The 27,987-nt window shown below is 46.4% G+C and overlaps 1 protein-coding gene and 1 pseudogene across 1 annotated transcript in view; one reads left to right on the forward strand and one right to left on the reverse strand.

Annotated features, from left to right (window-relative positions):
* Nucleotides 1-27,987, forward strand: part of ASIC2 (acid sensing ion channel subunit 2) — a 1,013,351-nt gene that overhangs the window by 608,485 nt on the left and 376,879 nt on the right. The window lies entirely within an intron of this gene.
* LOC121017041 (THAP domain-containing protein 2-like) overlaps nucleotides 940-27,987 on the reverse strand; it is a 29,832-nt pseudogene continuing 2,784 nt past the window's right edge.

Below are 27,987 nucleotides of genomic sequence, written 5' to 3' on the forward strand. Positions count from 1 at the left end.
GCGGTTATGATTATTATTGTTCTCATTCATGTGGGTGATGATGTCATTTCCTTAATGTCTTTTAGCTCATTTTGAAGTAATAGGTTACGGTTTTGATTTATTTTGTAGGCACCTCTCTCTGGCACACTTTCGCTGTCTATAAAGACGTTATTCTCTTCCTTAGTCTCTTTGTTCTAATAATAATTCTGTGTGGGTTTCACCCTTGACATTTTTATGTTTGTTTTTATGTAAATGCAATGTTCCTGAACCTTGTGAAGGAGGCCCTCGTTCAGGGTAGCCTTCTAACTCCACAGGGCTCCCTCTTTGGTTGTGTTTGTGTAGTATTTAAAAACATGGCAGCTCGCCTTCTGAGATGTTCTGGCTCTACGGCCCCACCCCATTTTTATATGGACTCTTTCTTTGTATACTATTATCCCTATTCCACTCAATTCTGATCCCATACCCAGCAGTTTCTCATCAGTATGAGCATTGGGGATCCCTGGCCAGTCAGTTTTGAACAGTCATAGAGTCTAGAATGGTCCATCCCTTCAGACCTTGTCACAGACCCCTTGCATTCACCCACTAGTCGACTGGGCAGACCTTCTAGTTTCTTTTCTTTCTTTAACTCATATTTAATGTTAGTTAACTCCTACTTATCATAGAATGTACTCTCCCAACATTTGTACAAAAAAAATTTTAATATAAATGAAACAAGTTGTCATAGTCCTTTAAAAGCATTTTTTAATGTTTATTTATTTTTAAGAGAGAAAGAGAGAGAGAGAGAGAGAGAGAGAGAGAGAGAGAGAGAAACAGACAGAATCTGAAGCAGACACCAGACTCTGAGCTGTCAGCACAGAGATTGACACGGGGCTCTAAGGCACTGACCTTGAGATCATGACCTGAGCCGAAGTCGGACGCTCAACCAACTGAACCCCACAGGCGCCCCTATGTAGGCTAATTTTAAATGAAGGTCCTCTTGGTCTGTTTTACAGAATTGGTAATGTCTGGTAATTATCTTATTGATCTTGTCCAGGAATCTCGAAATCTTCCAGAGGAAAACCACTTAAGGCAGTTGGTAAAATGTGTTCTGCTATGTCCTGGGCTAATACGTTCTTTGCTTCCAGAGTCTCCCTCAAGCACGTGACTTTGATCCGTCTTCGTGTTGCTCTGCGTTCTTTTTGGAAGCAAGTTTTCGTCGTCTTTCTTAAGCTTGTTATTTCTTTTTCCAGTGTAATTATCCCTTTTTTTTTTTCTTTTTGCCTTCAAAAGATTTCTAAAAGCACAACTGCGTTCAAGTAGTACTTGCTGACTTCTAATGTTTGATCTTAAACGAGGAGGTCCTGTTGGAGCGCAAGTGTTGTTTTCCTTCAAAAGACTCCTTGATTTGAGTTTCACAGACTTTCAGTGGGTACACCAATCAAAAACGGTTGGAACGGCATCCACCTTAAGTGGCCAAGTTTGTCCTGTTATGTCTAAACAGGAGGCTTCAAAGTGCTTTGAACAAAGAAAGGTGTGTTTTCCTGGCACAAAATTGTTGCGCCTAAGTGGGAGAACCCATTCTTTCCTTCTTTTAGGATCCAGGGGAACCTTGTGGAGGCTGATGTTAAGGTGCCTGTCATGGGGAGTAGCACAGCCGGCTGCTATACAATTGGCTGGCTTTCCTTTCTTACCTCTGGCACTGGCTGCCCCACTTCCTTTTGGCAAAGGCTGGGCAAATGAGGCAGGGCAAGGGCCCACCGAGAGGAGTCGTGGGAGCCGGGTGGGAAGGACGTGAGTGTGTATTAGGGATGGTGGTGCCAACCTTCCCTGTCTCTTCATTAATATGGAAGACTTGAGCCAGCACAGCAGACAGTCCTGGAACTCCGGTGGGACACAAGTCACCTCCTCCCAGACCCTAAAAGGGAGTGGGATTACTGGACCTCTTTGGCAGCCATCCTTGTAGCAATTAAAAAGGTGTCTCTCCCCCTTCCTCCCCATCACTATGAAACTCTCCTGCCTCCATAGAGCTTTCCAGTGAGTCTCAGTTGGCCATTTGCGTTTTGTTCTTTTTCTCAGGTCCAGCAAACACCTGACCACTCCTTCTGCTTCCTGCCACATAGATGCTGAGACCTTGCAGGGCTTAGGGTTGTTAATGATTTGTCCCCACCTGCTCGTGTGTTAGGCTTCTCATCACCTGCTTTGCTGTCAACGTCTGTAGCTTTGGAGGGTTTGGTCTCTAGTTGCCCATCTTTCTGTGGGGGAATTGCTGAAATTCGAAAGCCATGCTGCCTTCTTTTCTATGTACAGGTGTTTTTTGTTTGTTTTTATTTGAATTAACGGCCTACTATTTTCCATTAAAATCCATATTTGGGGTTTATCTTGAGAAATTCCTATGCCTAGTTACACTGCACCTGCATTCCCATGTGGAATGGGGAACAGCGGAACTAAGTAGCAGCATATCCCCCATTAGATGGGTGTGGGCTCTCCTGTTTGCTGTGCCCCAGCACCCTCCATTGTTTCACTGACCAGGTGACCTATTTACACAATCTTCCTAGCTCTATATCCACAGAACATGCCTACACTGTGACTCCTGTTCTAGGGCCAATGACAGGAAGTAGGAAATACCCAGGACCCCCTTACCTTCTTACCCAGGGTTTTCCTTCCAGGCGTGTCTCCTGGAATCCCCTCAGGCATTTGGGTTTCTCCCTTCCCAGGCCTCCTCTGTCTAGCTCCTGGTCCAGGAAGAACACTTACAAATTCTAAGGCTGTCTATGGACACAGCTCCTAAGAGAAGGCACTGAGGCCCATCTGAGAGTCAGAAAGGTTGATCACATGGAAGCCAATTTCAACAAGATGTAGGCAGGAGACAGGAGGAAAACACAGGCCAGTAGCCAGGGGGTTGGTGTATCAGGCAACAGAGGACAAAGCAGATCAAAGTGCTGGTTCTGCAGGTGGGGCTGAAACAAACATTTGGCCCGGGGCAGTGAAGGGGAGGGTCACCCATGGTTGATGAAAAGCAAGAGTGGGATCTGGGAATGTAGCAGGGTGGGGTGATGGGAAATGGTGAATTCTGCCTGCTGGATGCCTTCTATATACAGCCTGGTACTCAGCCTAAAGAAGTGCTGCTTGCCAGCTGCCTTTGGGCTGCCTGCCTAAGCTGTAGGTCCCAGGAAAGCATTTACACCTGCAAGGAGATGCTTGCAATTCCCTGAAGAGCCTCAAGCTCCTACACCTGTACGTTGTACCTGCCATTCCTCTCGTACTGACTTCCCACCATCTTTACCCAGGCAATAAAACACCTAAGATCTGACCTCCTCCAGAGACTTCTTGGGCCAAGTGAAGTGCCTCCTCTGGGCTTCCACAGGCCCCTGAGAGTGGTACTCGTCACATTCTATTATCTCTTCCCTTATTTGTTTCTGCCAAGCTAAGATCTCCTTAAATAGAAGAAAAGGATCTTACTACGTTCTGTACCTCTTACACCTACCATGCTCCAGGTGCTCAAAAAAATCTATCAGTACTTCTGAGCATCTTAGGTATCACAGGGATGCAGCTGGTACCAGTGCCCATTCTTAGGAGAAATACCAGGAGAATAGCCCAGTCACCCCTGGCGTGCAGCGTCGAGATAGCTGGGTGAGCTCACAGCATCTGACTGGCTCATCAGCATCTTTCATCTCCTAGGGCTCCCTTTACAATCATTTTAATTACTTTATTGCAAGTTTCATCAGGCAAGTAACATGAAGGAGAGCAAAGAGACCATCGGGCCCCCTGACTTATTATTCAGAGACGGGAACAATGTCCCGTTAGCCATGGAAACTTGAAGATGCACAAAGGTTTTCAGAGTCAGCTGTCATCATTGCTCATAAAGTTTTCAAAGAGCATATTCAGAGGCAGGAACAGGGTCTGGGCAGAAAACTCAATGGCAGGTGGGAGGAATCAGGAGAGCTGTCCATCACTGGAACACTGAGCATCCTGTACACCTTCATCCTGAAGGTGTAGGAATGCAGAGAGGGTTTATGGGTCAAAGCTGTGGTCTGTAGAAGGTGGATTTATCTGCCTGGTGCTGGACTTCTCTTCTCCCTTCAGCTAAAGCCACTAATTTCCTTTCTATAGGCCTGTATCCTCAGGGAAATTTAGGTATCCTCTGGTCAGAAGCCGTGGACACTAAGGCAACCTGACCGTAAGTGCGCAATGACCCAGGGCTGTAATCCACAAACTGGGCTTTTTCCTTCCCCCAGGATAGAACCCTCAACATAAACTGAGTTCTAGCTCTGGAAATTGAGGCAATACCATGCTTAAGTTTTCTTGGTTGACCTACCCACTACACTCATCAGTGGTTCTCAATCTTGGTTGTACATTAGAGTCATCTGAGGGCTTTTAGACACACCAATGCCTGGAATTTACCCTAGATCAAAAGAATCAGAATCTCTGGGGGATGGGACTTGAGCATCAATATTTTTTAAAGCTCCCTAGGAACACTGATTGCCTAATGCTACACAGCAGATCACTTTATGACTTAAAGCAATAGATAGGCATCCTCTTATACCTTCTGTGTGTCAGGAATCTAGGAGTGGCTTAGTGGTTCTGGCTTAGGGTCCTTCATGAGGTTATAGTCAAGATATTAGATGGGGCTGGAGGGCCTGATTCCAAGATGGCTCTTCTACATGGCTATTGACTGATGGCCTCAGTAACTTGCCACATGGATCTCTCTATAGGGTTGTTTGGTCATCCTTACCACAGGCAGCTGGCTTTCCCCAGAGCAAGGGATGTAAGAAGGTGGGAGCAAGACAGAAGCCACCACGTCTTTTGTCTTGGCCTGGCCTTGGAATTCACACTCCATTGTCTCCACATACCCTCTTGGGTTACATTGAACAGGATAGTCCTATTTGTTGTGGGAGGGTCTACCTAGGGACATGTATACCAGGAGGGTAAGGCTTTGGCGGGGTTGGGGGGGGTGCGTTTTGGAAGCTGGCTATCATAGCAGGTGTCTCTAAAGTACAGCCAAGGTTGAGAATCATTGCTTCTGGTCCCACTGAGGCTGAGGCCCTGCCTCTGTCTTTCTTAGCTCAAAGCAAACACAAGAGACTTATTAGTGTTTATTCTCTTCACACAACAGCCAGAGTGGTTTTGGTCTTTTTAACTATAATGAATATTTTCGTACATAATTCTTTGTTCTGCTAGTAGATTATTCCCATGGGGGTAAATGCTATAACATGAAAATCCTTGTTCAAATCTCTTTTTTCCCCTGCAGGGAGGTCCAAGTATTTTGTGGTTTTGTTGGTTTTTTTCCATCTCTGATTGTTTATTTTATTTTCAGCATGTGAATCTAATCATCACACTCCTGTTCAGATTTGAGCAGTGACCTCCCAACAATCATGGGGTGAAGTCCGCAATCTTTCTCATGGTTGAAGGGCTCCTGTGTGATCGGCCCGTCTCTTGCCCTCCACCCCAGCCTCATGTCATTCTGCTTTGCCCCTTGCTCACTGCAATCGGGCCACACAGGTTTAACTTCAGCTCCTAAAACATATTACTATGTTCTGCTCCTCAGGGCCTTTGCACAAGCTCTTCCTCCAAGTCTGACTCAGATAACTTGTACTTACCCTTCAGGTATCAGTTCCTAGGCCAACCCAGGGGTTCTCCCATGGGACCCACACTACCTTTGCCTCAGAGAATTTATTGTGATGCATTATAATGCACTTGTTTGTGTGACTACTTGTTTATTTCCACTAAACTGGGAGTGCCATGGGGGCAGAGATCATTTACTTTTCTCTGCTGTCTGCTCCCCAGTACCTAACACAGCACTTCGCATACAGTAGGTGCTCCCAAGGTGCTTGCTGAATAAATGTTTGTAAGTATAAAAGTCAAGGCCCAGAAACATTTAGAGACATGCCCAAGGCCACCCAGGATACCTGCCTGGGCTTGATGGCAGATATGCTAAATTCAGAATCCCTGCTTCGTATCTAGTGTCGCTAGAATCCTCCACCCGTGTCCCTTGAATCCCATCCCGTGGAGAATTATCTACACCACCTGCTCTAAAGCTGGAATCAAGGGCTCCCCATCAATGGAAGAGCCAGGCTTCTGTGGCCATCAAGGGATGACTTCTCCACCCAAAAGTGACAGCTGTCTTGGGCTGGGCTCTTGTCTTGTGCTGGGGAGGGCTCTCATCAAGGTAACCCTGAGTCTCTCTGCCTCAGCTCTTCTCATTTTGAGCATCCATGCCTCTTGAAACAGCTCTGGGAGTTTCCATTTGGCCTTTGGGGATGCTGCCAGGCCTGTCCACATAGGTGAAGGGCACTGGCTACCATTATTTAATGATTCCCCCAAACCAGTGAACTGTTTGCTCCTGTGACCTGTGTTCCTATCACTCTCAGAGAACGTCTGGCAGAAGCGAGGGACAGCTCAATAATAGCCTTGAGAAGCCTTCACTGCCCCTCGGCCCTAGGCCAGCCTGTCTATGCTGGTGGCAGGTTGCAGGATGGTGGGGACAGATGAAGAGAAGTGAAGTCAGAGCGCTTATCCCTGACTAGCTCCTTCCAGCTCCCAAGTCCCTGTGCTACACCCTCTTACCCCCAAAACCACCATTGTGGTGCCATACCTGACCCTGTCTCCTAGGGGCAGGCTAGGGCCTAAGTCCTCTACCCACCAGAATATGCCCATCCTGGGAGTCACTCCATACCGTTTCTGCTGGTTGCAGAACCCATCATCAGATCTCTGTGAATGCCCAGACAGAGGTTAATGGCAGACCTGTACATAACAGATCCACCAAAGAAACAGACAAATTTCCACTTGCATCTAATGGCACCTAAGCTCAGGCAAAAGTACCAACCACCCCCTTGGCATATACATGCGTATACACACGCACGCATGTACTCACAGACTCAGGCTCACTCAGCCTGGGCTGCCTTAGCCCTGGCCACCTCTCCCTCACCCATGGCATTGCCAGATTAGTCCCAGGCACCTCACCAGGACACCATGAAGCTCAGGTTCCAATCCGGTGGTTCCCAGATGCGCTGACCATGCGTCTATCTCTTCCTTGATAGGCTACTCATGATTCTTCCTCATCTCTTCTGTCTGATGAGCCTACCTGCCGTTCATCTCTCAATGTCCAAATCCCACTCATCCTTCAAGGCGCAAATTCAGCCTCCTCCATGGAGTCCCCCATTCCTGTAGCTGGAAGTCATACCTCCCTCTTCTGACTACCCATAGCATTTTAGCTCCACCTCCTCTACGACTCTTGAAACCAACTTTCTGCTTCCTAATCATGTTGTTTTTATGCACCTTTTAGCAACGCCTTTCCCTCAACTGATTTATACATTTTAACTAGTTTCTACCTGCCTGCCTGTGCTCTCCAGAGATAATGTGTCATGATGGAAAGGTTGTTGGCTCTGGTGAGTGACAGAATGGAGTTGCTACCCTCCATCCCCCTTCCCTCCCTTCCTTTCCTCCTTTTGTAAATATTTCTCCAGTTCTATCTGTGCCAGGTACCTTTGCAGCAGCACCACGGCAAGACAATACACAAAAGATATTGTCTGTAGCCTAATGGAGTTCTAGTCCCCAGTCCTTTCATGACTGGCTATGTGACCCGGGCAAGTTGTTTAATCTCAACAAGCCTCAGTTTCTTCATCTACAATATCAGTCTTTATAATAGTTATCTTCTGGGTGTTTGACAATAATTAAATGGAGTAATATACATGAAATACCTAGCACTTAATGCATACTCCACAAGTATGTATATATTCCTCTTTGTTAGAGAGAACTCTCAAACGTCATAGAGATTCAAGAGTATGTGTTGAAAGAGAGGAAGGAGGGACCAAAAAAAGGGAGGGGAAGAGGTAAGCGATCACGAAAGTTCATCTGAGAACTGTCTCTGAATTGCCAGCACCCACCCTGCCCTCTACTTTCCCACCTGGAGTGTAAAAGCGGATACCGATTGCAGTCTGGGAGAGACAGCTCTTCACAAGGACCCCGGTTTGCCCAGTCCTTTTCAGGTTATCCCCTATGCACATGCAGTCACGGAGCCAGGGCTAAGAGCCCTTCCATGGACTAATCACATATTAAAAATAAATAGAATCCCTTCAGTGGCTTTCAGGGTGCCTAAAAGCTGTTGCCCCCAGGCTCCCCACTGAACTTCTGCCTTCGTATTTATAACCCACTAGCTTCTCTCCTTCCTGGCTTCCCAGACAGTGGTGCAGACAAAAGGACCGTTTATAACAGCTTTTCTGACAGCTGGACATTATTTAATTAAAACTTCTGGCACCCACATAGTGTGCTGGAGGCTATTTAAAGTTCTCGGTGGCAGGAGGAGAAATGGGGAAACTTACAACCCTTGGGGGGCGGGGCTGAAGGGATCTCGGGTGGGCAGCAGCCAGAACAGACTCTCAGGTCCCTTACAGCACAGTGGCATCTCTCGGAGCCCTGACTTTGACATTGGAGTCTGTGGGAAAAGGCAGGCATGATACCAGCCCCCAAGGCATCTTCCTTGGGGTGGGGAGGGTGGATGTTCGGAGAACCAGCAGCACCAAACTGAGCGGAGTGTTCAGTTTTCCGGATCAGCCACTCCTATTTTTCAGAGCGAGAAACTGAGACACCGAGAGGAAAAAGGAACTTGTTCAAAGCCGCGTAGTAACTGGTGCAATTCTGGGGCTATCATTTGAGTATCCCTGGGCCTCATTGCTGCCCTTAGGTATGAGTAACACCCGTGTTGCTTACTTTTCCACACAGCAGGCACATGGTCTTGAAGGGCTGAACTGCTGCACGTGTTATTCTAGGCGTAAGCAGAAATGCAACCGTGGATGCCAACGTTTGATCATCTGGTCAACCCCAGCAGAGGCAGTGGGTTTCCACTTAGCTGCTGTAGCTACAGTGTGCTGGACTGCAAATAGCTACAACTGGCATAAGGAGACAGATCTCCCCCCTAATAGGGCAAGAGCTAAGAAAGGCAAGTCTACCCTAAGGTGCTGTACCCTGGAGGAGGAGGAGTATAAGGCCAAGTGCGGACACAAGTTGTGATAACAATGATCGTGAGAATAACCTCACTGACCGAAGGCTACCATCACCATCATTGCGATTACTATTAGCATATTTTCCTGTCAACATTTCTATAAAATATATGATTTACAGGATTTTACAGATGAAGAAATGGAAGCTCAGAAAATTAGCTACATGCTAAAGTTCCCCCACCACCAGTAAGACCAGGATTCAAACCCTGCTCTGTCTGATACAAGAGTGTATCATCTTTCTACCATATTGGTAGTTCTCAACCAGAGCCACACATTAGAAACCGACTCTTTACAACAGGCAAGGGCTTATGCCTTACTGTAGGTTAACGAAGCCTTGAAAGTCTCTCAAACTCAAGAGCTGGAATCAGTATTTTTGAAGGGAGTCGAAGGTGTAGCCATGGTTGAGAGCACCCTGTGAGACAGAAGCACCCTGAAAGCTCCTGCCAGGGTGATATCAGAAGTGTGACCCACTCCCACTGCCGCATTCTTGGTTCTGCTAAAGTCCCAGACTACCATGGTGGGTCACTGCTTGGGGACCAGGGCTAAGCACCACTCTGATGACCTCTGTTGACCCCAGTCCTTACTGTGGCTCCCCTGGTGGCTCTGATGGAGTCACCATTCTGTTTGTAATATCAGTTCCTGCCCCGTCCCAAGAGATCATCACCCAAACCTACCAACTCTGACCACTCTGCTAATCTCAACAGCCCCCAGCAGCAGGCTGATACTACCCGCTAGGATAAGTTCCTCAGGAAGCACACTCCAGGTTGGAGGTTGGCATGCAAGAAGTTTAATGGGGCATGCTCTGGAGAGCAGCATCCACAGAAGGCGAAGGAAGGTGGGTGGAGTGAATCCCTCAGTGCTGAAAGAGGATCTGGGGACACGCCACAACATCCACTCTGGCTCTTAGCAGTGGCATGGGTTTTTATGGGAGCTGAGGAAGGATCTTCCCCTCCAGAGAGAATGACGTTATTGGAGCCCAGCATGGAGCTGCCTTGAACAAGGCTTTCATTAACCTTGCTCTACAGTATCTTTACAACCCTCCTGCCCACCCCTCTGGGAGCTTCACTTGATTTCCCCTTAGGGGCTCAGTTAAAAACAATTGGAGGGACTGGGTAGATTAGCACTCCCATCTGGCTTTCAGCAAAAGTCTTTGCATCTGGTTGGCCCACTGGACTCTGTCTCCATTGGTGGCGCTCTAGGGCGGGTTACAGGAGAAGCTTTATTCTCCTTCTCTCTTTTTGGTTTTTATCAGCATTTGGGAGTCAGTCACCAGCTCCAACAGTTGTCATTGTTTCAACCTCAGGAGCCAAGACAGGAGTTACCTGCCCTCCGGAGCTCACAGTGAAGTAGGAGAGACAAACACAGAAACTTGAATGCAATGCATTAAAATGGCATTCACATAGAATGGATGCCAGACAGGGAAGGGAGTGATTGTCTCTCTCTGGAGGCAGGGCTGCCACGTAAAAAAGAATTAAGGAAGACACTGGAATGCTGGAACAAGATTTCAAAGAAGGAGTAGATGTCTGCCCAGCAAATGTGATGGGGAGAACATTCCAGGAGGGGTTCTGTGCAAAGGCTGAGGACCAAACCATAGGATGTTAGCTAGCAGTAGGTGCTCCCGGAGCACCACCTGGGCAATTCAGGGGAGTAGACTGGGGGACTCAGGAGAGGAGACTGAAAAAACAAGCAAGGGAATAAAATGGATCTCCCTATACCCATGCAAAGAAATTTGGACCTCACCCTGAAAGTAATGAGTCCCCACTGAAGAGCTTTCAGGGCGGGCTGTCCTGTCGTTTTAAAGCATGACGTGATCGAGAGGAACCTCCATCTTGTTTTTCCCTAATATATCTTCTCCTCCCTGGACCTGCCGTAAACTCAAAAAGAAACCTCACTTTTGCCTCCCATTGCTTCTGATTTCTCTCTGTCTGTCCAGAATGGGTGTAAACAACTAAACCCAGCAGGCTCTACCAGCTCTTTCCCCCACTTCTTACATTATGGTTGTTGGGACTTCTTTGCTGAGTGACTGATTCACAGGCTCAGAGACGGGCACACTGGAAGGGTCCTGGGAAACCATCTCCCAACCCCCACCTCCTGGCCGCTCTTAAAGGAGGAAGACTCTGACCCCTGCAGAGGGGAAATAACTTGCCCACATGCACACAGATCCTTAAGGCCATGGATGGGACTTGCCCACTTTTTCTTTTCAGTACACCAGGTCAGCATATTATGTTCCTGTCCCAGGAAGAGAAGTCAGTCCCGAACAGAACTGTTCCACTGGGGATTTTGTCTTCCAAGCCTTCCCCCCAAAATCTCTTCCGACTCTGACCCTTCCTCCCAGCAATAGTCCTTGCATAAAACCCCCAGCACACAGACCCCTCCTGTTGACCAAAACACATGCCAGAACCCTACCTCTGATCTCTAGGAGAAATTTCTCTGCCTTTCGTTATGCACTCGTGTTCCCTCAAAACAGCACAGTTCCACACTCCATCTATTATATTAGTGATTCCCAAGGAGAAGTAGAAATTTCACTAAACTAAAAGGTAGAAGATAATGTCCCAACTCTGCTACCTCCCCTGACATTGTGCAAACACCTTCATTTTCCCATGTGTGGCTAAGGTGCATTTAAAATTTTTCTCCAGGGGCGCCTGGGTGGCGCAGTCGGTTAAGCGTCCGACTTCAGCCAGGTCACGATCTCGCGGTCCGTGAGTTCGAGCCCCGCGTCGGGCTCTGGGCTGAGGGCTCAGAGCCTGGAGCCTGTTTCCGATTCTGTGTCTCCCTCTCTCTCTGACCCTCCCCCGTTCATGCTCTGTCTCTCTCTGTCCCAAAAATAAATAAACGTTAAAAAAAAATTTTTTTTTTAAATTTTTCTCCAGCAGTGCCTGTAAACTTACTTAAAAGGGCGGGAAGTGCCCGGGGGGCTCAGTCAGTTAAGGGTCCGACTCTTGATTTTGGCTCAGGTCATAATCGCACCATTTGTGGGTTTGAGCCCCATGTGGGACACTGACAGGATGGAGTCTGCTTGGGATTCTCTCTCTCTCCCTCTCTCTCTCTGCCCCTCCACCCCCCTCTCTCAAAATAAATGAATAAACTTAAAAAAAAATTCCTCAGGGGCTCAGGTGGCTCAGTCAGTTAAGCTTCCAACTCTTGATTTTGGCTCAAATCATAATCTCTCCGTTTGTGGGATCAAGCCCCGAGTGGGACTCTGGAGGCTGCTTGGGATTCCCGCTCTCCCTCTCTCTCTGCCCCTCCCCCACTTGTGCACACATGTACACATGCTGTCTCTCTCTCAAAATAAACTTTAAAAAATGTATACATAGATAGATAAACAAATAAATAAGAAAATAATTTCTTCGATGTCCCTTTTAGCTCTGATACACTTTTTGCGAGACAGAGAGAGATCGAGTATGGGTGGGGGAGGAGCAGAGAGAGAGAGAGAATCCAAAGCAGGCCCCGGACTCTGAGCTGTCAGTACAGAGCCCCACACGGGGCTCAAACCCACGGACCATGAGATCACGACCTGAGCCGAAGTCAGATGCTTAACAGGCTGAGCCACCCAGGTGCCCCTGATACTGTGGGATCCTAACGTCTCCAGTGACTTGTTGGCGCGAGCTCTGTCAAACTTAAAAAGAATGGATTATGTGTGTCTCTTCCTAACTTCCATATTGTATGGGTAGCTTGAAGGCAGCCATGGTGGGAAGAGTCACACCATGGAAACTGGCGAATGCTACAAATCCAGTCATTTTTGTGGGGAGGGGTAGGAGCTGGTTTATTGGTATTCCCACTAAATCTATTCTCTTATACCTCAATCAAAAGCAAGTGTCTGCATTCTCACAAAGACTCCTGAAAACAAATGATACCATAACCCCAAAGAAAGGATTTCTGATGGTAGAGCAAGCAGACGAGCAGGCACAACATGGTCGTCCATTTCCTGTTCTGTATCTTTTGCTCCTGCTGCTCTCTCGGCCGTGTCCCATTCGTCCATCTTCAGGTCTCAAAATTTTACTACCAATACCTTACACACCAGCTCTACAAAATCTTCTCCAGCTCCCTGGAGAAGATTAAATTTTCCCTCTGACTTGTACGATAAGTATGTCAACACATTTTGCTTCCCACCTGGACAGTACGTTCTCCGAAAGCATCGCTTCCACTTCCTCCCTGAATTGGGCGAGCGCAGTGTGCTGCAAACAATGTGTGTTCAACAAATATCTGGGACAATGAGAGGCTCAGCATTTGGCAGATGTGCAGAAGGCATATGCTTCCTTTTTATTATACACTCTTTTCGTTGAGAATAGAGTACAAGCTTATGATAATGAATTTAAATGAATGCAAAATTGTATACAAAGAAAACCAAGCCTCCTTCCTTCTCCATTCCTTATTCCCTCACCACCATTCCCAACCCAAAGTAAAGCAGTATTACCATTCTTTTTTTTTTTTACAATTCTTTTTTTTTTAATGTTTGTTTCTGAGAGAGTGAGAGAGAGACAGAGCATGAGTGGGGGAGGGGAAGAGAGAGAGAGGGAGACACAGAATCTGAAGCAGCCTCCAGGCTGTGAGCTGTCAGCACAGAGCCCGACCCAGGGCTCGAACTCACAAACCATGAGATCGTGATCTGAGCCAAAGTCAGATGCTTAACCGACTGAGCCACCCAAGTGCCCCTCAGTATTACCATTCTTATATATACCCTTCCAGAAATAGTTTAAACATATACAAGCATATATGTCTGTGAATAGACCTTTGCAGTTTGCACAAATGGAAGCACACTGTTCTGTAAGGTTTCTTTCTTAATATGTCCCAAAGATAGTTTCATATCACCACAATTAGATCAGCTTCATTCTTTTTCAAGGCTCTGTGATAGTCTTTCATAAAGACAGATCATGTTGTGTAACTAGTCCCCCATTGATGGATATGTAAGTTCCTTCTTTTCTTGCATATTGCCAAGAATTAATGTCCATGTTCATGTATCTTTACCTACCTGTACCAGTATATCTGTAGGAAAAAAAAACTAAAAATGGAATGTATGGATCAAAGAGTAGACATGTCTTTAATTTTGATAGATGTTGCTACATTTTCTTCCAATAAAGAATGTAGAGACTTGGATGCCATTATTTCTCTAGTGGTCTTTATCTGCTTTTTCATTCTTACTCATTGCTCACTTCCACCTTTTCTGGCATTAGAAACTGCTGTCATTATTTTAACGATCGTTCCACCAAGCACCCGAAGGAGACCGAGCCAACCACCTTTTGTGGTGGCATAGCATGAGGTTGGACAAATCATTCATCCCTCAGATGAACAAAACCCCAGCCTCAGTGGGCGTACTTCTTGACATTATTTCTTTTGAGCACACCCAGTTCAATCTCTCTGAGCTGCTTTTCATCTTTACCCATAGACCAAGAGCCAAGAGAGGGAGGAGACCCAGTACACATCTATCACCCATCTTTGCCCTTCCCCTCCAGGGCAAGGAGGAGAGAGACCGACAGATACAGCAATGCTACCCCATCCCCCTCTGGCCGGCAAGGCATAAGTGCCTCATGGCCATCTTTTTTACATTTTTATTTTCTAAGGTAGGTATTCAGTTTAGGTCTGGATGTCACAGACCTTTCTGTATAAGGAAACGAAAGATTAACCTGAAGGTTGGTACTATCCATATGGTGTGAAGCCAGAGGCTTGGGAATTCCTGAGTTGTACCCTCCTGAGAGTCCCTCAACTAGGGAGTTGCTGCAAAACAAGAATAACAAGATAAGCAAGGAAGCCGAGCAAGTCTCTAATTCCCTTGACCTAGGAGGGAATCCCTTGACATAGGATTTCTCTTGTTAGTCAAACGGTCCCCACAATACACACACACACACACACACACACACACACACACACACAGACATGCCAGTAACTTCTGATTCTAAGAGGGTGGAGTCAACAAAGTAGGCCTGGCCTGGTTGTAAGCACAGAAGAGGCAGAACAGAGAAAGCACGGTTGAGTCTATCCTGAGTAGTCCAGCCCTGCCTGGCCTCCTTACTTCCTGGGGACCAGGCTGCAAAGGGGAGAGGACAACTTGCATTTATGGTATGAACTCTTCACCCACAGTGGCCTTACCCACAAGTCAAACAGGGCCCAATGAGCATCCTGAATCCTGAACTGCCAACCTTCTCTTCTTGGGGGTGAGTTAGGAAGGAAATGAGCAGAGGGGTGGAAATGTTGGAATAACTAGCCATGCGCGGGCTCCCTCCTCAACTGCCAGCATGGTAAAGGGATTTGAAAGCGTGTCCTTTGAGGTACCTGTCCTCAGTCTCACTAGACTTATTTCTCTGTGTATCCCCAGCGCCCAGCATGAAAGAGCCCTGTGGGGAGACAGCCTGGAGGAAAGAAGTCTCAAAGAGAATGCGGTTACTTTCTTTCCGCTGAAGGCTGTTAAAAAAAATTCAACCAGTAAATCTGAAGATCTAATTGACTTTGTTAAGTGATTCATGAATCGGATTAACATCCTACCTAGGAAGCAAAGGAGCTCTTCAGAGCTTCGCAAAATGGAAGGTTTTTATAAGAAGGGGGATGGGCAAGGAACTATTAACAAAAGAAAAGAAAAGGTTGTTTAGGGCAAGGTCACCTTCCCTTGCTGGGAAAGGCAGTGGGGGTCTTACCTTGCTGATTACCTCATCTTCCTTTGGGTGGGAGGAAATGGAGAAAGCCCGTGTCTGATTACCTCATTCATACTGATGAGAAAATTCAGATTGGCTGGCTGAAAACTCCCCTCCTAGAGTAGTTACAACTGCAATTAAGTCTTGGTTTGCTATCCTGGGGGCAAGTGACTCCAGCTTGACCTGTGGTTTTCTTTTTACCAGAGCCATTAAGGAGAGGGAGTGGATGTGGTCTGTGTGCTTCCTAAACTAATCTTGATCCAGTGGGTAGAACTTGCAGAGAGAGACAGATGTCAATTCAGCACTTAAAAAAAAAAAAAAAATGCTTTCAACAGACAGATTATTCCAAACAGGGCATCATCTGCTTTGAGAAGTCGTGATTTCGCCATAGCCGTTAAGCATTCCAATATAAGGAGAAATGTTCTAGCGGGGATTCAAGGATTAGAGGTTTGGACTGGGTTTAGGATTTCACAACTCCTGGGAATTCAAGATTCCATGAAGTGTCCCTCCTGCCTAAGAAAATGGTGCTTTATTTCCCTCAAACACCCTGTTCCTTTGGCTCCTTGCTCTAGCCCAAGTGTGTTGTAGGACTATCTGAGGCAGCCACAGGAAATGCATACCTCCATAGAGAGCTATCTCCATCCAATGAATACCCAGTCTCCAGAGGACTGGAATCTTCTTCTTGTTTTCCATTCGTTCCTCCCTTTGGCAAAGCGAGGACCCGGGTTGAGCCATTAAGCTGCTTCCTCGTTTCGGAGCTCGTTCGCTGTCTAGCACAGGCAGGGAGGCAGCTGTGGCATATTGGTTAGCTCCCAAATAAATATTTTATCTCTGGCCTCAGCAGCGGTGGAGAAATGGGCCTCTCAGAGATGAGCGGGCGATGGGGCTTCCTATTGGCCACACCATCTATTTAGAAGAGAAGGGGGACCTGTCATTCACTCGGGTCATCAATCTTGAAGCCCGAAACCACTCCAAACCCAGGTCCCCTAGAGTCAGAATTTGACAAATGGCAAAATAAACTCAGCATGTGCAGATGAATGAGGGGGGGCCCCCAGCTATTAAAAAGCCATCGCCATCTTCTTGCAACTGCACAGCCGCGCCGTCTTCAGCTGCCTGTGTGGGCAGGGCACCCGGGGGGGCATACAGACGGGCACCTGCAGTAATGAGCAGCTCGTCCCAGGCACCGGAGGCTGGCTGGCTTCCCAGCCCCCATCACCCCTGTGGGAGGCTGTCCTCCAGGAGTCACGAGACCCTCAAAATTAAAACAGAATAATCACACAGCAAAGATGAAGGCCCCTGGGAGAAGACAGAGATTGGTGATGCCAAGATCTAGTTATTCACTGGCAAGGACCCCGGAGTGCAAATGGAAAACAGAGTAAGTGAGAATGTCGACTGGTATGACGAATGGTCCAAGCTTGGTCCATTTGTGCAGTGAGGGGAGGACAATGAAGAAATTAATGAATTGTGCGTCTGTTAAGACTTCCAAGCCCTGCCTTGATTTTGGCCTCAGAAAATGGGTTTGTTGAGTCACCTCCAGAGCAATGACATCTCAAAACGCATGCGTGAGTCAGAGCAGGGGGCTGTGTTCCGCGGACTCTCAGGTGCTAGCAGCAAGTGCAAAGCAGAAGGCGTCGTGTCCAGGGACAAACGGTGTTGCTCCCCACTATACGCACTAAGTAGAGGTGGACTCACGTCACTATGGAAATGATTTTCCTTATGGAATGCACTTCACCCCACAGGACCCACACAAGTTCCTTCAAATATCCTGGGAAGGAGAACAGGCTTCTCTTCTATCCTGGGCTTTCAGAAGTCCCAAAATGAGGCGCAGCGTTAGTGTCTTGGGGACAAAATGTGATCAGACTCCTTTCTCTTTCACCCACATCCCTCTCTCTGCTCTATTATTCCTTACCTAAGTATCTCTCTCTGCCTCTCCCCTTTCGGTCTCTTTTTTCTCAATCCCTGTCTCTGTATTTCCCTCCAGGATGTCATATGTAGCTGCTATAGTTTCCACCACACTGGCTCCTGCAGGCATGAGGTCGGTGGACAGTTAGGGGAACTTGGGCCCCCTTGAACTGAAGGACTTCTCTACCATCTGTCTCTGGCTCTGTCTCCCTCTCCCAGACGAATCCAAGGGCACTCAAATGAAAAGTCCCGAAAGTCTGTCTTACTTCCTAATCCAAGCCCGCTCTGTTTTCCCTGAGTGCCAGAGAGGGTAAATGACTTGCCCAAAGTCAGAGAGTAAGTAAATCAGTGCGGGTAAGGGGAAGGTTGGGATGCTACTGGACCCCAAGTCCCCTGAGGGCGGTGTAAGGGGGAAAGGAGGGGGGGTAGTGGAGAGGGACCAGAGGACAGAAAGGAAGACTTTGAAATCTGTTTGATCTCAGGACATATCTGGGACATTCAAGACAGTGGGGACTATTGTGATAGTCATGGAACCAAATTAAAATGTAAAAGAGAAACGTGTTTGGCATCCTCAGTGTAAATGGACCTTGACAAGTCCTGGGAAGTCCCTGCCTTCAGATTACCATGGCCTCAGAGGGGGAGACGTGAGGCCCAGAGCTAACAGAGGAAGGGAAGAGCTCCCCATGGCAGATTCTCCCTCCCCAGGGAGGGACCTCCCAGTGCAGGGAGCCTACACTGCAACCTCTGAGGTGGGAGTAGGTAGGAACCATCATAGTGGACATCCTCCACACCTCCTCCCCTCCCCATGGGCACTGCTAGCAGGCCAGCCTAGAAACACCCCCTTCTCCCTCCTCCCCATCCAAACTGGCCCCACGTCCTCTCTGCTCTACCCACCAGATTCTCCCACAGCTGCTGCCTCCAGTCTCCTGGCTGCCACTGATGGCTTAAACCTCTCCAGTTCCCTCCTCCCCTCAGGCACAGCTCCCAACAAGCTCCCATCCTTGCATCTTCCTGCCTCCAATGTAGTAGTTCCACAAGCACGCGGCGTCTCAGGCAGGGGGTTGGAGAACCAAGCAGGGACGGGACTGGGTTAGGTGAGAAATGGCGGGTGAGCAGGGAGCTTGGACCGGAGTGGCAGCTGTGGAGGGGGAGATAAGTGGGCAGCTGGGAGAGATGCTTAAGAGGTATAATCGATGTATTCATGCCGCAATAAGGACCAAATTGGGGGCATTTACAAAAGCTTGTGGATTGATCTGTGGTTACTCATTGGTGCTAATGGTTTTAATCAAGGGAAGAGATCTCAATAAAAACAAATGATCACTCTTTATAATAGAAGTGTCAATGGGCACTTAATGAATGAATTTGGTAATTCCTCTTCCTGCTGAGACATTCAGTCTCGGGTGAGAATATTTAGGACCTTAACCCTGACTGCTTTTGGGGCTGTGCCCCACTTTGCTTGACCTTGGGAACCTTGGAAATGCACCCCCAGGGACACAGCAGAGTGCTCCCCAATCACCTGCTTCCTGTGTCCCCATTTCTGGAGAATCTGCCCATCGACCCTTGTCTCGCAGAAGCCAAGAGCCTTTCAGGCATAGGAACAGAAGCATTTCACCAGGAATGAGAAAGAATAAATAGCAGCCTGCCCGTAGCACCTTGCCTGATACTGAAGGCAGGACACTGGCCTCACCTCCACCGGCCCTTAGCTGATTCTCAGCACCCTTTCACACCCTGGTGCCTCTCGGAGCCCCAGTCTTTGACCTGCTACTGACCACAGAGAGCCCATTCTTCTCATCCAAATTCATGGTCCCTTTCATCTCACTATGGACCTATCACAGGGCACCCACTTCTCTCTCCTCTCACTCCCAGAAGCAGCAAAGATGATCCAGGCAACCTTGCCCTAAGCCTGTACTAACCTAACCCATCCGCAAAGATATGGCCCATAGGCAGCCCAGAGACCACAGGAAAAACAGAACTGTCGCCCCCTCTAACAGACATTTCATGGCTCTGACCTCTCCGAGACCAAGATTTTAATTCTGCCTCTGCCTCTGCCTCCCTGTCTGACCTTGGGGAAAAATGGTCTGACCTCTCTGGGCCTGCAGTTCTGCAAAGGAAGATCAACGTTGAGCTCAAGGACTGTTGTGGTAGGGAAATGCCTAGCAAGGTGCCTGGCCCATAGGATCTGGGAGAGACACTTTGCTCTGTTCAGTGAATTTTCCTCTCTCCCTTTCTCTCTGCAGTACCACAAACTGTGGGAGGGCAGATAAGGAACATCACCCATAACAGCCAAGTTATCAACGGCATTCCAAGAACCACAGAGGCTGTGGGGCCCCCACTGTCAGACATGTGGGCTAGGCAGCTGCACATTGAACCCTCCAGCCCCTGCCCCTTTGTTTTCAGCCCCGTAGATAGCAGTGTTCAGCAAGGAGAGCTGAAAAGTGGCCCAACCAAGGTTTGAGCTGAACAAATCAAGAGCACCAAGCAAGAGGAGCCCGTGCCTAATGCAGCTTAGAGTTACAAATGGTAACAATCTTACAATCCAAACTTGAAACAATAGGGTGGAAAATTGCTATCCTAATGAAGATTCTGAGGAGAATTGCAAGAGAACCATGTGCACTAGCCCAGGCCAGGTTGGCCATGCCAGAAAATCAGCCTCGGTTCACTGCAGCATTGACTGAACTGTGGTCATCCATGCATCATTTATTCATTATTTCATTCAATCATTTGCTCACATATCGTTTCACCTCTTCAAATTGCTACCCCTGCTTCCATTTCTTACGCATTCATTGACTTATCCTCCGTTCATTTATTTGCTCTTTTGTTCTTTCATTTATTCACTCACACATCGGTTCAACAATATCTTATGAACATCTTTGTGCCAGACACAAGTGCCTGTTAGTATCCGCTCATATCCACTTCAATCCTAGACATCACTGCCCGGGTACAAAGGAAACTTTTGCCCTTGCAGAGTTTTGGAAAGCACCGTCAGCCCAAGAAGAGCTGGGAAGGGAAATGTGCTATGCTGGATGCCCTTAACCTGCTCCTCAAAGATGATACAGTATTGTAGGCACAGAGCCAGGGAAGGACATCAGAAAGCAACCCATTCAGGGAAGGGCCTTGACAAAGCCCAGGGTCTAAGAAAAGGGAATGAGTAAATGGAGGAATGAGTGGACATTAAGCCCCGTGATGAAGACAGGCACTGTGAACACAGCCTGATCTGATGGGCATGGGCTAGGAAACTGAAGGTAAGGCACAGGGAGGGGCTGGTGCTCACTCAGGGATCTTGAGTCCCGGGTGAGGGTGTCCCTCGAAACCAGTAGTTCTCAAACCCTGACCTGCAGAAGAATGTGTTACTGAGCTAACCTGGCTTATTAATTTTTTCTCAACCCAGGGAAGAAAATAAGCTAACAGATACGGTGTTCTCAATTAATATATTCCTCCTCTCACTTATGGTTCCAAACTGTTAGTGCCTCTTATTTATTTAGACCAGGGTCTACTCGGAGAGGATATCCAATCAAGCACAAAATTATGTATCTGTTATTTCGAGTTTTCTGGTCCAGAACTCCATGGCTTCTGGATGCTGTGGCCCCTCATCACGTTTGCCTACAAAAGCATTGCAATTCTGGGGCGCCTGGGTGGCGCAGTCGGTTAAGCGTCCGACTTCAGCCAGGTCACGATCTCACGGTCCGTGAGTTCGAGCCCCGCGTCAGGCTCTGGGCTGATGGCTCGGAGCCTGGAGCCTGTTTCCGATTCTGTGTCTCCCTCTCTCTCTGCCCCTCCCCCGTTCATGCTCTGTCTCTCTCTGTCCCCAAAAAAAAAATAAATAAACGTTGAAAAAAAAATTTAAAAAAAAAAAAAAAGCATTGCAATTCTGATGGAGAGAGGAGACGAAAAGCAGCTGGTTATTGTTAAGCCTGTGTTGTCGGGCATTTAATTCACACGAATAATTACTTAAATAGAGTTTTCTACTCTACCATTTTTTCACGTATGACTTGAACTGGGAAGTTGATGTCTAACACACATTTTAAGATGAGCAAACTGAGAATCATATAGCAAGTACCAGAGCCATATTCAAACCTTGATCTGGCTTCTTTTCTTTACACTACACCAGAATATCCTGCCCTCCCGCCACCCATCACCTACAGCCACGACCCAGAGATGGACCCAGAGCTGCCTGTTGCCTCGTGTTCCCTCCACTCTATCACATTGCCATGACATTTGTCGGGGAATGAAAATCAGTCAAAACAGAAAAATGAAAGCTACAAATGAAACAAAAGTTAGTTATTGAATTAAGCTGTTTTCTCTTTTTTAACATAATTCACTCAAATCAATTTATGTGCATAGGCCCAGCAGGTGGCCTCTGAGTATTCAACTCTGTCCAGTATCTGAACAAAAAAAGGAAGCTCGTCAGAAGCGATTTATTGGGGCTGCCATTGCACGTGTCACCGTTCTTACAAAGGATGGGAGTCACAGTCATGAACAGGAAGGATTTGAAAGTGACATCATCATGCTGACATCTGATGACATTAAGGACCTTCTGACAGCTGAGTTGCCAACTAACTGCCTCCTTGCCTTAGCCTGGCATTTGATCCAATACGTAAATTGACCTGGCTGTGGACTGCGTGGTTGCTATCAGGCCAAGTCAGTCCCAACTTGGCTCCCAGAATCCCTTGGACTTTTCAGATCTGGTGTTATTGCATTAAATCCATTAGGAGTAAATCATTTATCCAACCTAATGTTCTTCATCTGCAAAGACCTGCAGTTCTAATTGTGTCTGTAATCAGACTGTTTCATTACTAACTTTATTGAATTAATTTTGTAATTAATGTGCCTAGGACCCAAGAGGACTTTTCCTTATTTCCTTATCACTTGAAAAAAATATATAAAGTTGAGAATTTTAGGATAATTTGGTATATACATGCCAAGAACAACACATCATGGCATATCACTAGGCTGGGGATGAGAAAAAAATAAAATGCTTGGAAGGAGTCTTAAATGATCCATGGCTATTATCCCAATAGATCAAGGATATTAAGGGGCGCCTGGGTGGCGCAGTCGGTTAAGCGTCCGACTTCAGCCAGGTCACGATCTCGCGGTCCGTGAGTTCGAGCCCCGAGTCAGGCTCTGGGCTGATGGCTCAGAGCCTGGAGCCTGTTTCCGATTCTGTGTCTCCCTCTCTCTCTGCCCCTCCCCCGTTCATGCTCTGTCTCTCTCTGTCCCAAAAATAAATAAAAACGTGGAAAAAAAATTTAAAAATAAATAAATAAATAAATTTTAAAAAAGGATATTAATAATAACAACTATTGCCATTATTTGAGGACCTATTGGCTTCAGCACAGCTCTGAGAGATTTAGCATAAAATAACAGTTATTAGAACAGTCACTGGGTTCAAATCCCAGCTCAGCCACTTTTTGCTGAGTGACTTAGGACACTGAGTTACTAAACTTTCTCTAAGGTAGTTTCCTCACGAGACTCACAGTCCAGTGCCCAACACATATCAAGTGCTCAGTGAATGTCAGCTATCATTATTATTATTATTTATTTCTCTCCCATCTTCTCAAGTTTTGTACACATTGTATGAGTGAGGAAACTAAAACTCAGAGAAATTAACTAACTAGATTACATGGCTAGGAAACAGCAGAGCCGGGAAGTCAGTTTGTCCAGATTTTGAACCTAGGTCCATCACTTTCTCTTGTCCCTTTTCCATCTGAGAGTGATTAAAGGCCAAAATATTAGTCTGCTATCACCTTAAACATGTCTGTTCATCATCTCGTGCAAATACAGTTTCACGAGCAGCCCTTTGACCTCCCAGAATGCTCTAAGCTTCCATTACACTTGTAAACTCTTTAGGGGTAGGAACATACCTTCCACATCTTTACAGATTCCAAAGTCTTCCCCATAGCAGGATTCAGAAAGTAATTTAGCAAATGCTTGCACAGTCCTTACTCTGTGTTAGTCAGTGTTCTAAGTGCTACACAAATATTTATCCTTGTAATCTTCATAGCCACTCTCCAAGGGGGCTGCTGGTATTATTTCCACTTAAGGATGAGGAAACTAAAGCGCAGAAACTTTAAGAACTTGAAAAAGGACACACGGCTAATAAGAGATAAAGTCAAGATTCAAAGTCTACATTGTGTTCTGGTCTATGTTTGATAGAACAAAAGAAACAACAGTCAGAACCAGACCTTGAGGAAAATTCAATCTTATATAGGTAAGACCTGGCCCAGACATGATTATTCATAATTTATGCCTCATCTCCATTGCAAGAGGAATGTTAACAGACTGGCTTTAAAGAACTGAAAATATGCACTAGACATAGCACCCTAAAGGTCCTGTCTCACCGACTCTCACCACACACCAAGTGGGCCAGGGCACAAGCTAGTTTTACTTCTGGAATACCCTTCCACGTGGAAGATTCACAGTCTCCCATCAAGCTTTACCTACCTGTATCAATTGTACCCACAAGATTTTAATTTATGGAGGTGACGGAGTAATGATGTGGAGAGGTTAATGCCACCGAAAGACAATTTTTTATTATATTTCCTGAGAGAAGGGAACACCAGTCTGGTCAGGAGACAGAGGGGGTGAGGAGAAAGCATGGCCTAGTGCCTTTATTGCATTTTCTTTTTTTTTTTTTTTAACGTTTATTTATTTTTGAGACAGAGAGAGACAGAGCATGAACGGGGGAGGGGCAGAGAGAGAGGGAGACACAGAATCGGAAGCAGGCTCCAGGCTCCGAGCTATCAGCACAGAGCCCGACGCGGGGCTCGAACTCACGGAGTGCGAGATCGTGACCTGAGCTGAAGTCGGACGCTCAACTGACTGAGTCACCCAGGCGCCCCCCCTTTATTGCATTTTCTATGGGAAAGGCAAGTCAGAACAGTAGGAGTAGCTGAGGACTGACTAGTTTGTGTAATGCTGGTAGGTCTGGACTCCAGGAGTGGTCTCTGATTGTCTAGACCTGGCTCTAGGATGATTTAGGGCAGAAGACTATTGATTGCCTCCTGGAATATAATAGCCAGAGAGAGGAAGGGGTTCAGAGTTTGGGTTCGGGATTGGTTAGTTTACATATGAAAGGTGGAGCCCTAAGAATTGGCTGGCCCTGGGAGAGAGAGTCACTCCCCACTCAGTGACGTCACAAATGCCAGAGCATCAAGAATACAGAAAACAAGGAAATATAATTAATACACTATCCTGGAAAGTTGTCCCCTATTTCTCTATTCTTACTGTTTCCTCCTTTCTCTACTGCCATAGTATATGGAGCAGGCCTCTCTTACGGAATTCTATTTGCACTTATTCCCATGACTCCTTCTGTATTTTATCCATCATTTCAACCCCAGTGCCTAGAATGGTCCATGCTGTGTGCTTGGAGAGACACTTGATGATTGAATGAATGTGACAGAAGGACCAATAGTGGACCAGAGAGCAGAGAAAAAGTTAAATCAGAGATGACACTATATATTTCACTCTGCTCTAACTGGTGTGGAGTGTCCTGGCAGTCTAGACAAGAAGGAGAAGAAAGTGGAGGAATAGAGGAAGAAGGAGAAGGAGAAGGAGAAGGAGAAGGAGAAGGAGAAGGAGAAGGAGAAGCAGCCACAATGGGCTCAGTGCTCCCACTGCTTATCAAATAAGTCATTCACCTTTTTGTCAGGTACTAAATTCTATGGGGTACTTGCTAAATTAGGTCTCATGGGAAGAATGTTGAGTAGTTTATACAATGGCCAGCAGTACCTGTATAGTCTTCATGTGGTCATTTTATTCATTGAACTTGGATAAAATAGAAAGAATAGTGTTGTAACAACTGAAAAAAGCATTTCATGGGTATCCAGGCTACTGAAGTACAAGCATCCTTCTTTCTGGGAATCTAACAGGACATCCATAGCCCAGAGGATTGTATGGCTAGCACAATACATATGTTGTCTTCCTTAAATGTCACCCAATTCAATATGCATTTTACAGAAGCTGAAGAGCTGTCAGATCAAGACTGAGCTCTGAGACAAGGGTCTGGAGTGTGATTAACTGAAACTTGAGCCATCTGCTTCAGACGTTGCCCATGGGTCCTGGGGGTAGACAGCCATCAAGAGCCTAAACACAAACCAATGTGGAGACCCAGGATGTATGGTTGACCTCTGCTCTCGTCCTGAAAGTGTTGTCTGAGCCCTCACTCTGGGTCACCTTTCTTTCTTTCTTTCTTTCTTTCTTTCTTTCTTTCTTTCTTTCTTCTTTCTCTTTCTTTCTTTCTTCTTTTTAAAAAATACCTTTATTAAGGTATAATTGACATGCCACAAAATGTATTCATTTTAAATGTACAATTGAACAAATGTTAGTAAATTTACAGAGTTTAGTAATTTAGTAAATTTGCAACTACCACCGCAATCAAGTTCGAGAACATTTCTATCACCCCAGAAAGAAACCTCATGCCCATTTATGGTCACTCCTAGTTCCCATCTCTGGTTATAGTCAAACACTAAGCACCCTCATCTTTTCCTTTTATCATTTAAACCCTTCCCCACCCAAACGTGACAACCTCAGGCTCTTGAGGTCTTCTAAGCAAGAGCATCTCTTTGCTTTTTATGGAAGTCAGTGTAAAAGAATGAAACTTGTTTTCACTTAGCAGGGAGACTTGGCAAAATTGTAGCTTTGCACGAAGCTAGAAATACCAATAGCCAAAAATAATAAGCAACTCTCCGTAAGTTCTGGTTATCCAGAGAAAGCCGTCTTTCTGACTGCCCAGCCACCATCCCATTTTGGCGTTCACACAAGTCACTTCCTCTCTTTGAGGCTTGGCTTCTTCACCCTGTTGATTGCCAAGGTTCGCTCAAGCTCTAGGTTTACAAGAGCCTTTAATGGAAGTGAAAAGGGGACAGCAAATGATGATGGTTGTTTTCTCCCTCAACACTAACTCTTTCTTTTCAAAGGTCAGCAAATCCCACACCTGCCTGAGAGATCATTTTCACCTACTCAGGTGCTTGTAGCCAGTTCCACCAGATGAGGCTTTTCACAGAAGGATAAAATACCTTTAAACATATTTTAGTTTCTTTCCTTGTTTAAAATACTGTGGGCTTTTTTTCTGTGCAAGAGAGATAGGCAGCCTTCGTTTAACTAAAGCAGCATGTGGCAGCCACACATAAGTAGATTCCTGTTGAATGCAAAGATAAGATCAACCCAACCAGACAACTGATGGGGGGAGAAATGTGAGAGTGTGACCTTCTTAAATGGAAATGGAAATGTGGTCCCTTCTGATTGGAACAAAGAGTCCTAGAGAGTGGGGAAACCGTGTGCCTGCCTTCTTTCTCTTCCAAATCTTCACCTTCTATATAGTGCATCTATTAATATGATGAGACAACTGTATTCTGTTAATACTAAGAATAGTAACCAGATAACTTTCTCATAGGCTGTACCTCAGTCTGCTCATGAACACTGGGTAAGCCCTGCGTAGTCATTGACAATGGGCTCTACAGTCAGGGCCCATGCTGGACCTTCTGAGCCTGTTAACCTACAGCAGGTAGAAGTGGCAGAACCAGGGGAAGATCTAAATCTTAGTAGAAGTGAAAACACTTGGCCATAGAAAGTCATGGTCCAAAAGTATCTAAGGGTAAGGCAAGACCATAAAATGGAAGAAAGAATTGAGGCTAAAAATAAGTCTATGCATGAAGCCCACCACGCAGTGTGGTTGCCCAGAATTAACCCCCCTAACCCCAGCCTTCCATCAGCTTTCCCAATGAACTTGGGGCTTATAAGAAGGTTGGTCCAGAAGGAGTCACACATGGACCCCAAGAGGGAGGATTGCAAAGATCCCCAAAAACATTCCTGGACAACAGCTTTCTTGCTCTGTGAAATAGAGGGCTCTGGAGGAAATTAGAGTCAGGTAAGAGAATCAATTCTCTCAGAATCTTTTGGGTCAGGCATCATTTGAAGATATCTGAAGCTCCCAGAAAGGTCACTCTAAGGAAAGAGACCTCCCATAACTTAATTTCTTTTTGTTACAGTGTGAGCTTTATTTTCTCCCACTCTCACCTCCCCTCTATCTCTTTCCCAGGCCTGCCAAGTCCTGTTTATTAAAAGTGTTGTGTCCAATTTACCCAGCTTTTAATTAAGCTGTCAAGTTGAAATGGGATTGTCTCCTGGGAAGCGAACAAAAATTTTATGGTCATTTAATTTTTGCTTAAGATTAAAAATCCTACTTCTGGCATGCTTAAAATTATTAATGAGATCCAGGAATTCTTGCCCATTTGTGTCCATTACAAGACATAAATCATTAAGCTCAATTAGGGGCAAGGGAAACGTGTGAAGTTACAGCTGGAGGTTGTGTTTAGTCACGTCTATTCAAAGCAGCCAAGTGATGAAGATATGACCATCAGGGGGGCAGGTGGGGAACAGAAGGACGGAAGGGGGAGATAGCAGATGGCCGAGTTAGGGATAAAGGAATGGACACAAAGGGAGGAATGGAAAGAGAGAACGTTAGAATAGCCAAGGGGTCAAGGAATAAAGTTCCTACAGAAGACCAGGGT

The sequence above is a fragment of the Herpailurus yagouaroundi genome, unplaced genomic scaffold (assembly GCF_014898765.1).
Source record: "Herpailurus yagouaroundi ecotype Mexico unplaced genomic scaffold, PumYag 215, whole genome shotgun sequence".
Lineage (NCBI taxonomy): Eukaryota > Metazoa > Chordata > Mammalia > Carnivora > Felidae > Herpailurus > Herpailurus yagouaroundi.